General features: G+C 38.3%; 2 long non-coding RNA genes across 4 annotated transcripts in view; one reads left to right on the forward strand and one right to left on the reverse strand.

Moving 5' to 3' along the window:
* Positions 1–13,426, forward strand: part of LOC141925853 (uncharacterized) — a 156,788-nt gene that overhangs the window by 13,364 nt on the left and 129,998 nt on the right. The gene's annotated exons all lie outside the window — the stretch shown is intronic.
* On the reverse strand, positions 2,923–5,195 carry LOC141925854 (uncharacterized). Its single transcript, XR_012623966.1, has 2 exons — positions 5,134–5,195; positions 2,923–3,444 (listed from the first exon to the last, which is right to left on the reverse strand). It is a non-coding gene; the product is annotated as an uncharacterized LOC141925854 (long non-coding RNA).

A 13,426-nucleotide genomic window follows, 5' to 3' on the forward strand; every position in this document is an offset into this window, starting at 1 on the left:
ATTATCTATTTCCTTCCTCTGTTGAAATGACTAAGAATGTCCTGACTTCTCCTTCTTCACCCCTCAATCAGCACAGAGATTGTAGTCTCACAAGCAAAGTCTTTAACAGCACAGTGTGAGTTTTAGGACATAAAAGGAACGATCCAAGGCAGAATTAGGGAATAATAGGTTGCAGAGGGAGAAATGGGAACAAGAGAAAGTCATAGGACTCACTATTGAGCAAATGGGAAGGTCTGGGACCCAATACCAAGGGTCTGCTCAGGCAAGAGGTAGAGAAGAAGCCACAAAGAGCTTTAGTTGGTGAGAAGTTGTCATCTTTACTATTGTTCTAAACCAATTGCTCTATACATTGGGGGATTTTCCAGATTGTGGCTCACAGAGTCATTGTTTATGGTGTATCACACTGTGAAATGCCGTAACTTCATGAGGGGAGAATGCATGCTACTTCCTCAGCACCACTCTTCCATCATAACCTCTAGCCCACCAAGTTAAAGCGGGTCCAGATGGTTTCAAAGCAAGGTAAATGTTTTTAAATTCAGCTAATTATTTCTTGAATTGATTACTAAAAAAAAGGAAAAAAAATCAAAGCTGGTATTACAGGAGACATGCATACATACATACATACTTCTTTATGCAGTTTTGTCGTGGTTTTTGCTCAGAGGACATCTGAGCACCACGCAGCCACTCACTCTCCCCTTCCCCCCCCCACAGTGTTGGGAAGGAGAAAATAAAGCAAAAGGCTTGGGAATCGAGATAAGGACAGAGAGGGATGATCCATCCATCACAGTCATGGGCAAAAGACAGATTTGTTAGGAGAAGAAAAAAAAGAACATAAATTTAATACAGACACTAACAACAACACTTAACAGACAGAGTAGGACCATGAGAAGCATTACCATCTTCCCCTATCCCTCTTTCTTCCTGGGCTCAGTTATGCTCCTGATATCTCTACATCCTCCCTCTCCGTGGCATGGGGGGCAGGGAATGAGGGGTGTGGTCAGTCCTGCCGCTTCTTCCACCTGAGGTGCAGGGGGGCACGACTTCGAGCATTCCTCCCCTGCTCCAGCGCGGTCCTCTCACAGGGGACAGTCCTCCACAAACCAGCTCTGACGAGTCACACCCACAGGTGTGTGGGTCATTCCCTCATGTTGCAATCCTCCCAGCGCTTAACTACAACAGTGGGGGCTTCTTCCCACAGGGTCCTGGCCTTCTTTTGGTGCAGTCACCTGTCCCAGCGTGTGGCCCCCCACAGGCCACAAATCAGCATCTGCTCCACCGTAGACCTCCATGGCAGGGGGGTGGCCCTACAGTCTCACCATGGGGTACAGGGGAGTGTTGGTTCTGGTGCACCTCTCCTCCTTCCTCCTCCATTCTTCAACTGACCTCAGTGTTCACACAGATGTTCTCCTCGCAAATTCTCCCAACTCTCCCAACTCCACCGCAGAGGCGCAGCTAATTGGCCGAGCCTTAGTGCAAAGGTGGGTCCAATGTGAAGCTGGGGGAGCTTCGAGAAGCTTCTCACAGGGGGCCACTGCTGTAGCCCCCTCCCCTGCTACCAAAAACCCCCACCACTTACTCAAACTCAGGACAACTTTCACTGTATAACTTTGTTTTACTGCTATACTATTAAATATAGTTTTAGTAGTGCTAGCTTTATGGCACAGTCTATGCTGTGTTACAGTGGATTAAATTAAAGATTAAATTAAGAAGTTCCTTAGTCACAACCGTTTTAGGGCACCTGTCTTTCCCTTTTCAGAAGGCAAGAATGAAGATATTGTGGTTAGTAATAGACATATTTTTAATGTTTCTCCACTGCTAATTGTTAATGCTTGAGAGCTTTCTAAACAGGAAAAACTCAAGACATCTGGAGATTCTGTGCAGGTCAAGCATGGCCTGTTCTGTAGTGTTCCCTCCTACAACTAATCTGCTAAACAGACAGCAGCAATGGAAAATCCTTTTAGCATAGGTGCTGTCCAGCTATAGAATTGCAAAACCTTGGGTCTAGGGATTAGCAACATTTTAGGAATGATGGAGGAAAGCCTGCATCCAAGGCTTTGCTAATCTGAAAAAGTGGTAATGTGTCAGCCTTTTAGTCTGATCCCCTTGTGAAATAGTCAGGCCTGACAGTTTTTTGGTTTTAGGTGTCTTAAATATACAATAATTACTGGTCTGTCTGTGAGTTAATAAACTGGCCTGAAACAGCTTTTGAACAAGTGAATGATCAGAGATTAAATAAAGACATATTAATTATGTAAAATTATCAACTTTTGGCCTTGCAAGCTGCTTAGTGTAGAAGGAAAGGCCTTTTTTCTGTCTTTCCAATGACAAAAAATACTTGTTCTTTTCTTGCTTTGGTAGGACTTTCTACCTTAGATAGGTCTGAGACAAACACCCAGATTATTGGAGAGCAGACGAGGAACCAACAGCGAAATTTTTCTTGGATGACCTATGGTAAGAAATGCATAAAGACTTGTAGTGCAGATTGAACCAGCACCTCTCATTCAATGAGGAACTTAAAAGTGTAAAAGAGAGTGAGAAGTGAGAAAACAGGGATAAAGCTGTGGCTCCTTTGCTCTCTGATGCTGAGCCAGAGATGACAGAGCAGAACTAATGGCAGTTGGAGGATTACCCTACTGTCCCACTAATTTAAATTGCTGAACCCTGCTTTAACATATATGGGTACCTGTACCCTTCATGCTCACAGTTGTGCAGTAACTGACAGATGAGGAACAAGTCACATGAACTTGTGCAGCGAACAACTATTCCTGGTTCTCACTGTTTCCCGTGCAACCACTCAGCTCTCCACTACCACTAGCAGTGAGACTGTGTTGCCTCACTGTTAATGTTCATTTAACACATACCTTTTCAGTTTTGTTATTTACTACTGGCAGAAGGGATTCTTGTAACGGTTTTCATACAGTATTTGATATCTCAATACTTTTTTATTGTTAATAAATTGGTTTAACTGTAAAATATGTTAAGGTATAAGTACTTGGAGAAAAAGGAAGGGTCATGAAGTTATATCAGAAAACTTTCATAATGTTCAAACTATTTTATAATGTTAGAAAAAACCAACAGTAAATAAACAGTATGCTACAACAACACACTCTATTCCTTCATTATTCCTTCACACAGGTTACCACTCACTGTGGAGATGGGGCACACAGCCCCAAAAGGATTACACATCCTTTTTTTTCAGTGGTGGCAGATGCTTTCTTCTTGTTGGTACTGGGCCTTGAGCCTTTTGTCACTAGTAATTTTCACTCTGCATCTAATTTTCAGCTGTACAGATGCAGCACATCAAAATAACATAAAAATCACTGTACACTTCAGCATCCTAGCAGCATCATTGGCAGCACCATTTTTCCTTCAAAGGCACCCTCTTTTACTGTTCCGCAACTGCGTAGTGAAGCTTTCTGCTGTATACTCTCAGTAGACTTGATTCTGTAAAACAATTGCAAGACACACTGTTATTCAGAAAGTCTCATCTTGTCCAGATAAATAAAAGAGTTAGCCTAAGAATACCATGCCTTCATGTTGAATGGTACTCAGTGCCTTTGCAGTCAAACAAGACCTGCATAATAATTAAATAATACCTTTTAGGTATCACATATACAAGTGCTATTGATGGAGATAATGGACTTAAGAAAGCTGGCATAGTCTCAAAGTTACTACTTCAGACATGTTAAAAACATTCTCAGTTTGTGGATATATCGCTTCACAAACGTAACTTCCACATTACTAATGTTTGCCTTTTAACACCAAAGTAGTTAGTTAAACACAGGAGTTAAGACAACCAAATTCTGCATAGCAAAAATGTGATTTTCTATATATATAAAAATAAATACAACTATACATAAAACTTTTAAAGAAAAAATTTAGTTCTGAATATGTGTTCCATGAATTGAAAACTGGAACAACATTTTTCCATTAAAAACTGTTTTCAAATAAGATTGAGATTTGTTTTTTTTCTGTTTTGGTCAGCAAAACCTAGGTCAATTCAAAACAAAATATAATAAAACTCCTTATATCTGAAATATTTCCATGCTAACAATAACTACTAATCATACTTGCATTCTCTTAGGAGAAGTAACTGGCACATTGATCGGCACCCTTTGAGCAGTGTAGTGGCTGCTTGGCACTTAGGTTTGCAGTAGAGTTGCAGTACTCCTGTGCATCCAGGAGACAAAAATGACTATTCCACACTATTCCAGGTTGCAGCTAGACTTTGTCTGTAATGAAAGCCCAAGTCCCAACTCGTCCATGTGATTTTTAACTCATTACAAAGCTGCTTAGGCTAAACTTCTCTTTTCTTGGGATAATTTTTGAAAGAAAGACCAAAAGAAAATGGGATGTTTATGTTAAAGCTGTGTGGTTATTCTAGGAAAAGAACTGTGAGACAGAAATGAAACAAGTACACTGCTAAGAGGAGCTTCCTTCACTGGATGGGCTTCTTGGTGAGATTCCCAAACAAAAAGATCGCCAACATCACTGGAAGTCACCCCTTGACTACAGCAGAGTAAGGACTGGTCTATAAGTCCTATCTGTGATATTTTTTTTGAAAGATAAGACCTTTTGTGGTACTGTCAGGAAGCAGCAAGGGCAGCTGCTCCAGCAGGGAATGGGGACCCAAGGGCAATGCCACAGTCACCAGGGCAGGGTCCTGGCTGTCCCAGTGAGCAAGCTGGGCAGGACCACAGATAGTAGCTGTTGTTGAACCAAGAGTTCAGACCATTAGACAAGCTTGTGGTGATAAGGCAGGTTCATGGTCAAGCTGGCAGTCTATCTGCAGGTCAGGATCAGACCCAGTAAGTGTAACAGAGGTCATGATCTCTGAACAGGTCCATGGTGACAAAGCGAGGCCAAGACCATCAGCCCATGGGTCAGGCTCAGTTAGGATTACTGAGGCCCATGGCCGGGCTGGAGACTGGCACTCCTATGGCGTAGCTCAGGCAGGGACTGAGGGAGCTCCAGGGCCTGTGTGCAGGCATTGGGGGAGACCCTGGGTGAAGGTGGTGAAGGCCATTGAGACTTATTAGAGCCCTGAGGGCACTGACAGCTACAGAATAGAGTACTATCACCAACTCATGTCATGTGGGCCATTCAAAACTCATTAGGTGTAAGAACTTTTACCTTCTGATGTTTGAAGACTTCCTAGAGATGAAACAGTCATTCCAGAGTTGTCATGTTTCCCTGGAAAAAGTGTTAGAGTACAGTTTTATCACTCTTGTATATTATTTAAATCTGACATACTACTTCCACTCAAACCCAAGTCATTTTACCAATGAAAGAGAAGTGGAAAATGCAAATTGCTATTCTGTAGAGATGGATGTGTAATTCTGAGTATGTCCAGAACTCTAAATTTAAGAAAATCATTGCAGGGGCATCTCTTCAGTAAAGTTTCACTGCCACAAAAAAAGTCAAGTCTTAACTTTCAGTCTGAAACTTTTTCTTCCTTCATATAGAACAAGCTTACTGACTGACATGTATGGACAATTATTTGAACATGATTAGTCTCACTGCAGAAGTGTGTGAATTTTATGCTACTCATAGAGTCTCAGTTTGGACCCATTCTAAAGGTTATTCACTAAAGGAAAATGAGAGTATATAACAGGCTTTCTGCTTATAGTGAATTTTTAATGCAGTTAATATTGGCTTATTTTGTGTAAACAAACAAGAATTGAGAAATCCAAGGCTAGGTAGAGGTCAGATTTTGTCATTTAGGGTCTGTTCCCTAAAGGCCTCTTCTCTCAAATAGTACCTCATACAGAATGCACAAAAATGAAAGTTTTAGTCAATTAAGTTTGTTTAAATGACATTATGGGGGATAAGCCCAAATTGTTTCAGAAAGTGTTATCCTAGTGTTCACAGACCTTGTACTTAGGCAGTCAGCCAGAATCTATCACCATGGATTCACAACAATCAAGGCCTTGACAAGTTTTATGTCTAAAGAAAACCAGTTAGTCAATTAATGGTTAAAGACTTCAAAACATCTTTTTGTTAGTATGACACTGATTCAAAAGATAAAAGACTAAGAAAATCTTTTCAATAGTTTTCTGTTCTTTTCTCCAAATCTTCTGAGGAGGAGGAATGACAAAAAAAATCCAACTACAGATCCTGCTAGAACACATAATAGTTAACTAGTAGCCAATCGTTTAGAGTAACTCTTCCATTAGCAATTGGTACATTTCCTCTAAAACAGAAAGAAACTTTCAATAGATTTTACGGTTTCAGACTTGAGTCTTTTCTTTAATTGGATGTCGCCATTTAATTTTGAATGAAATAGTTTTTCTTTTATTGCACTGATACATGCCAGCTTTGACAGAAAAAGCAAGCAACATAATGCTCATATGGCACATTAAGAGCCACACTCTGTTGTGGCTTTGCACTTCAGAGGCCCTAAATTCTACAAAATTTGTTCATTAAAAGGCTTGACTACAGCAGCCTCTGTGTTAGAGGTAATGCAATAATTGAGGGAGGCACAATTGGTTTTTGCAAAACCTATTTTTTGAACTCTATGAAGGGAGAAAATAACAAATTGTCTGCCCCGATTTCTCTTCATATTCTTTAGCTGGCTCAATCAAACATAGCTGCATTTAATGCAGGAGCGCCTTGATGAAATTTTGTGGCCCTGGTAATACAGAAAATCAGGCTGCATCATCATACAGATTTTTCTTATCCTGAAATCTAACAAGGTATATTTTAGGAATCTATCTTCAGAAAACACATGGTTTTGATTCCTAAAGCTGCTCAGAACTCACTGCTGTAAGTGCCATCAAGCAACCTCTAAATATTATAACAAGGCTTACAATGGATATAATGTAAGTACTGCATACACACTACCTTGTAGATTTTCTTTGCTTACAACTTTGACCCTCCTCAGCAGCCATTTGGATGCCTTCTAGAACAGCCAAGGATTTAGGGTGTGCCGATTCCTTAAGAACCTCTTAAAGAAAATTTGGTCCCAGTACACGCCTGCCCAACTTTCTGCTGATATCAGCAAATTCATGAAATAACAAAATTTGCTGAAGGCAAATTTAGTCCTTTCTCTTAGTGGCCTAAATTTGGGAAAATATCCCTACTAGGATTAGCATTCAAACAGAAAACAGTGCTAACATGTTGCTGGATTCATCTTTCTATCTGGAATTCTGAAATCCAATTGTTATAAGTTCTCATTAGCAAGTGCTGTCTTAAAAATACCACAGTTTTCTTGATATCCAAGAGCTCCAGCTATGTAGATGGCCTGCTATATACAATTTAGATCTTAAATGCAGTGGGTGTAACATCTGCTGACCTTGCCGTAGGTTTAAGAATATTATATGTAGACGTATAAGATGCAATGCCAGATGAAAAGTGTATTCACCTGCCTGAGTTTCAACACCAGCCTGGAAAATTCTTTGGCCTAAAGCTGCCCAGGATCCTTCTACTGTAGACCACATTTTTTAAAAAAAGTATTATTTTTAGATTAGCTTGCTTCCTTTATCGGTGAACAGACCTGCAGCTAAACCAGTTCTCCTGTTGCAAAATATCGCATAGGTTTTTCCCTCTTCCACCCAGAGAATCAACTTCTGTCCTTTAATTGCATCCATCCAAAGTATTTTAAACCCCTCTTTTACTTTAATAATTTTAATAATTGTCATACTCAAAGGCACCTGCAGAGAAAACTGAGGAAGCATCTTCCAGCAGCCATCAACTTTCTGAATGTATAAATTGTTTATTCAGGGTTCAGTCACAAAGATCCAATAGTCGCTTCACTCCTATCATGGTAGCAGCTTTATGAGACACATATGCATTACACAGTGCCACCATTTGCAGAAAAACAACCTCAAAGCATCAGCCAGAATTCATCAGTTGTCTTTAAATAGATTCCCCAAATATCATGGAGTCTAAGGAATGGTAGAGGGCAGATTGGGGACAGCTTGTAAGGGAAATAAGAAGTTATATGTCCTTAGTACTTTTGTCCTTGTTAATATGAATAGTAGCTACTAAAGTCCATGGAGATGACTTCAGCTATTCAGGTTAAAGGTCTCTCTTTCCACAAAACTACCATTTCTCCATCAACCTGGCTGATAGCCTCTCCACCACACAGTGCTAGGAAGGGATTTTCTTCTATGCATACATTACATTAAAATAACCATCACTGGCAGGTGGGTGGTGAAAGTATATATTTTTAGTGAAGCCAGCAGTTGGAATTTTCAAGGGCATTCTTTTAGTTTCAACAGGAATATTAGTGAAAGAATGTGCCCCCTGAAAAATTCTGCCTTTGCATTTTCTTTTTGGCCAGAAACCAAATTGCTGTCAAAAGGTGCAGCTCATCAAGAGAGGAAGCCTTTGTTTTGCTTAATTTCAAAGTTATAAAACATAAAACTGTGAAACTGTGGTAATAACATTTCAGCCAACTTAAGCAGGGATGCAATATATTACCAAATGTTTCCTGAAGCAATGAAGATTCAAAGTGTGGTTTCCTCTTTTTGCGTTTTCTTTTTGCCCCAGCAGTTATAATTTTCTGGTGAAAAATAAACTCATTCATCCATTTATTTTCAAGGACATGTTTTCATTTAACTCAGGTCTAGAGCTCTTTGGAAAACAGGAGAAAATGTTTATCACTGTTTTCATTTGATTAGTTGAAATGTTGCTGAAAATACCAACATTTCAACATGTGAAACATTTTCATTAACTTTACCAATGTCAACAGGGACTGGCTCTGCAAAAAGTCAAAGGTGGTAGATCTATGCCCAGCAGCTACAATATACTGGAAAACTAAATCAACTCAGTAAATCTGTTCCCAAACCACCAAACAGAATTGAGCTGCAAGCATTAGAGTTGTCCCCTCTTTCCAAATCCACAGCATGAACTCTCCTGAAAGAATCCACTTTCCAAAATGTTTCATACATCAGCCATTAAGAACAAACAAAGAAACAAGAAGAAACCCAGGCTTTTCAAAATGTCTCAGGTTGGGTGACCAGAATATCCAAGTCATGAACCATTTGTAAAAAATCTTGACCATGGTCATAGCTGTAGCACGTTTGAAAATCCTTGGATACTCTAGACCTGACCTAGAATATAATTCAAGTATGTGTATATGACTATACATGAGTACAGTTCCTCTTGGGGTTCCCACTTCTTCATCTGCCAGCTGAAATATTTTGAGGTGGAGAGTGGAGTTTTGCTAGGTAAAAGCTAAGGGAAAAAAAAGTTAACAAATCCACTATAAAGTTCACATTCACATTTGATGATATTATAACCCAGCGGAATTCACACGTAAGGTAACTTGAGATGTTTCCATGAAATCCACTAGGAAGCAGCTTGGGAGAGTTTAAAAAAAATGAAAGAGAAAGAACTAAAAGAAATTCCATTCTATTACGATCAAACACGCAACTTAAGCTAATTATTTAAGCATGCTTTTCAAATTTATAAAAATGTTCATTAAAATTAAGCACATAAACCAAGACTTAATCAACTGCAGTTATCAAATTCAGCCAGTGGTAAGCCACAAGCTCTGAAAGGCCCCATTTGACTGATAAATGTAACATTTTCTTAATTTGTACAATAAAAGTAGCAATATCATTTTATGTGAAATGTGAAAAAATTATCGCAACAAAAAGTCACTCTCACTCCCAAGCTGAGCACTTGGCCCTGGTCCTCCTCTCACTGGGACTGCAAGCATGGTTTCACAGATACCTCTGATTTACATGGTGTGAGAGCTCAGTGTGCCCTTTTGTATACAAAATTTTAGCACACAACAATCTCTGATGGCTGGTTACCACCTCCCTCTCTCCTTCTTCCTTTATAACTGGGTTTATAATGAAAACGTTGACACAGCCTTAACTATGGCAACATTAGCATTTGCCATTATAATTAACAGAATCTTTTTTTTCTTTGTGATTTACATGTGTATACTCTTCCCAGTGCAGTAGTTACAGATGGTATAGCTTGTAACATATACTATCCCTAAACAACAAACACATTCTTTTTAGAGTATGTCTCTGATAAATTTTATTTAAATGTAAAAGGTAATAGGCAGAAAATGTAGTTTGCTTACAAGTTTCCTTTATGGTTGTTTGACTGTCACTTTTCTGCAGATTTATGATAATCATTCTTGCAACAAAAACGTTTACTTCACTGTCTAAATAATAAGGTAATTTGTTACAGCTAATTACTCAAGTGCTTCCTTAATCTCAATTAAAAGATTCAGGCTGATTTTCTACATTTCTGCAGCAGTATGTTCCAGAATATCTTGTTAATGTATTCCCAATCACATATTTGTTAAGGAATGCATGGTCCATGCAAAACTGAAATGCTAAAATACATAGCTGCAATCTTAAACAATGATTTATTGTGACATGGGATGTGGGACATTTCCACAGCTTTTGTGATTGCAGTAATGAAGCTGTAAACCAAATAGCATGAAATGAAGCAAGGCCTTACAATTTAATCAGCTCGTAAACAGATCTACTGCATCAAGCAAATGACATTATTATCCATCCGAAGTAAATCATGCTAATCTCAGGAGATAAAATCAACATCATTAATGGTCACATGTCATATTCATCAACACTAAACCATCCCTTTTGACAGATTAATCCTAACTACAGCTCCCACGATGTATGGTAATAGGGCTTGTAGCATACATTTCATTCGGCAGTAAGGCTAACCAGCACTCTTAGTCTGCTATTACAAATAATTTTTTTATTGATTTACATATTTTAAAATGCATTTAAGGTGAGGTACCATTAAAAATCCTGTCACTATCACATATTTCTTCCTCACATTCTCAGTCTGTATTAATAGAAACTAGAAACTAAACACTGTATGCCATATAAATACTTTCTTTAACACACCGTTAATAGTAATTAAAGATTTTTGCCTGTGTTTTTCATTCAGCAAAGAAAATATGTGCCCTTTTTTATAGGGTTTAAAGAACTATCGATAGTATTATTCTAATATCTCATTTGTAGTGTAGTAGTGCATAGTGCCCCTGGTCATGGATCAGGGCTCCATTGAGCCAAGTAGGATCCTGAAGACTTTATTATCCATTATCCCATAATTAATACAACATGAAAAACAAAGTTGCGTTTATGATATTCACTCTTCATTGCAGTTTATTGTGTCCTGCAGACTGGTTGTGTATTTCTGCTCAGACTCCAGCTAACCACGTATTGCCTGTTTGTTCCAAACACAAAATATATTTATTTATCATGGAACTGACCCTGTATGAATGCTTTTGAAAAGTGTCCACTATTCAAAGTGTCACTTTCCTTGAACAGGCACTGAATTATATTGACAGGCACATTATCAAGGGCTGCTGACTGACAGAATGAATGACTGCGGCTACATGCTGCATTGCCAGTCATTGACTGAGCGGGTGCAAAAATTATCTACAACCTTTGTAGATCTAAAGGACTCTGAACTAAGGCTAGAAAAGAAGATCTATGCAAGTGATTTACTAGCACAGCATTTATCAACTTAGTACAAACATCTCAACTATTACCCAAACTACTTCACTAATGTAGTAATTCATTAATGGTTTATTCTCTCTCCCGAAACTATTTTTTTAACATTCCTTTTATGCAATTATTAATGTCATGTTATTTAATATGTGTTTATGTTTCACCAGGGAAATGTTTGGGGTAATAATTTTAAAAGGAACCACTGCCTCCTGAATTTGTTTTTAAGCCAGTGTGGGCTAAGACACATCTTAGTAAGATTGCAAGGGCAAGGCAAAAACAATATTAGAGACTGCCTGTGGCTGACACATAGCAATCAGTAAGTTTGGTTAAGAGAGAAAGCAGACTATTTCCTGGACTGTGCTGGGACTTTAGGAAAACACTAAACTAACCACAAAAGCATTTCATTTATTTGCCAAAATAATTTATTAGCTGGACTTATTTTTGATTGACATAATGGCAGCTTGAAGAAGTAGACCACAAAGATCTACTTTTTGTAAAAATCACATCTATTGACTAGAATAAAAAATGCTAATAAAATATTTCAATAAATGCATTAATTTCAAAACCTCAAAGTACTAATGTCAAATTTACTGGAATCCACTGACCTTTAAAGAGCTTTTAAATATTTTATGACTGAGATTGTCACATTACTTACCAAGAATCCTTAAGAATCTGTTTCTTCTATCTATGGTGTGTTTTTAATGTTGGGGTTGTGAAGACTTTCCCTTTTCTGTCACTGTCCTTTTTACTCTTAGTACTCCGATACTTGAAGCTCTACATAACAAGTTCCTTAATCTTTGACAGGCTACAGACATCTGTGGAGCTCATCAGTGATGGTGGTTAGAGGACTAAAAGAATCACTGATGAGAAAGAACAAAAAACCCCATCTTTCTCATAGGATTTTGTGCTACACATAATGTCTTAGTGAGATCATGGTGTCATTGAGCTAGTCCTCCTCCAAACCTGTGTCCTAGTACCTCCTAGACATGTCTACTCCTACAAAAGTTTACTAGTAAAGCCAAGATGAAAGTAATCTGTCCTCAAAGGGGTATGGTTTAGGTAGGCAAAAGAAACAAACCTGTTTCCTCACGCAATACAAGCAAAGCTGGCAACAGGACTTCTTGGTATAAAGTAGAAGTTTTGCCAACACAGCTATGGTGGAATGAAAGAAGGGGAAAAAATAGTCCTTGATATAGCTGTGACACAAAAATTTTCCCATGTAGGCCAAGTCCTAGAAAGAAACTGCACTTGTGCAAAAATATGACCTAAAAAGACAAAGGGTGGATTGTGTCACATTTATCTGCACGAAATGAAGCAAAAAACCCATACAGTGGGCAAAAGACAGCAGGAGTGCCTCTAATAGCTCACTTTTATGCCTGTTAGGGGTGTGGATTAGGACCACCCTTAAAAGGACAAGGACAGTCCCATGGGACTAATTGATAATTAAAAGTAAAATGATGTATTATTTTTATTCCTATTATTTGGTCCTCCCAGAGAACAAGCTTTAATAAATACATGATAAAAAACTTCTTTGAGAATTCTGTATAAAGTATTCAGCAGTGGGACTCACATAAGAGCCACTATTGTAGTACTAAAATATCACATCATCTTAACTTTTTTTAGCAGAAGACATTAAAAATACCATTAACTAATGGTATCATTACATAGAATTTGTTAATCCATTTGTTTCACTTTACAGCTGTAATAGGAAGCTGTGCATGTTTTTAATAAGTACTGATAATATTCTATCAGTTTAAAGAGCTACACATTGAATTAATACAGAGAACTGGTTCAGTCTCAAAATGATACAACATGTCAAGATATAAGGATCATTTCATTCCTTAAAAATGAAAAGACGACATGATTTAAAATACTGTGCTTTGCTTGCGTGCACAAGATTCCTATAATCGGTCATCCAAACTAAACTATACTATTTAGGAGGTATTTGAAAGGAGACAAGCTGAAAACCTGCATTA

This window comes from Strix aluco, chromosome 7 (genome assembly GCF_031877795.1).
Source record: "Strix aluco isolate bStrAlu1 chromosome 7, bStrAlu1.hap1, whole genome shotgun sequence".
Classification (NCBI taxonomy): domain Eukaryota; kingdom Metazoa; phylum Chordata; class Aves; order Strigiformes; family Strigidae; genus Strix; species Strix aluco.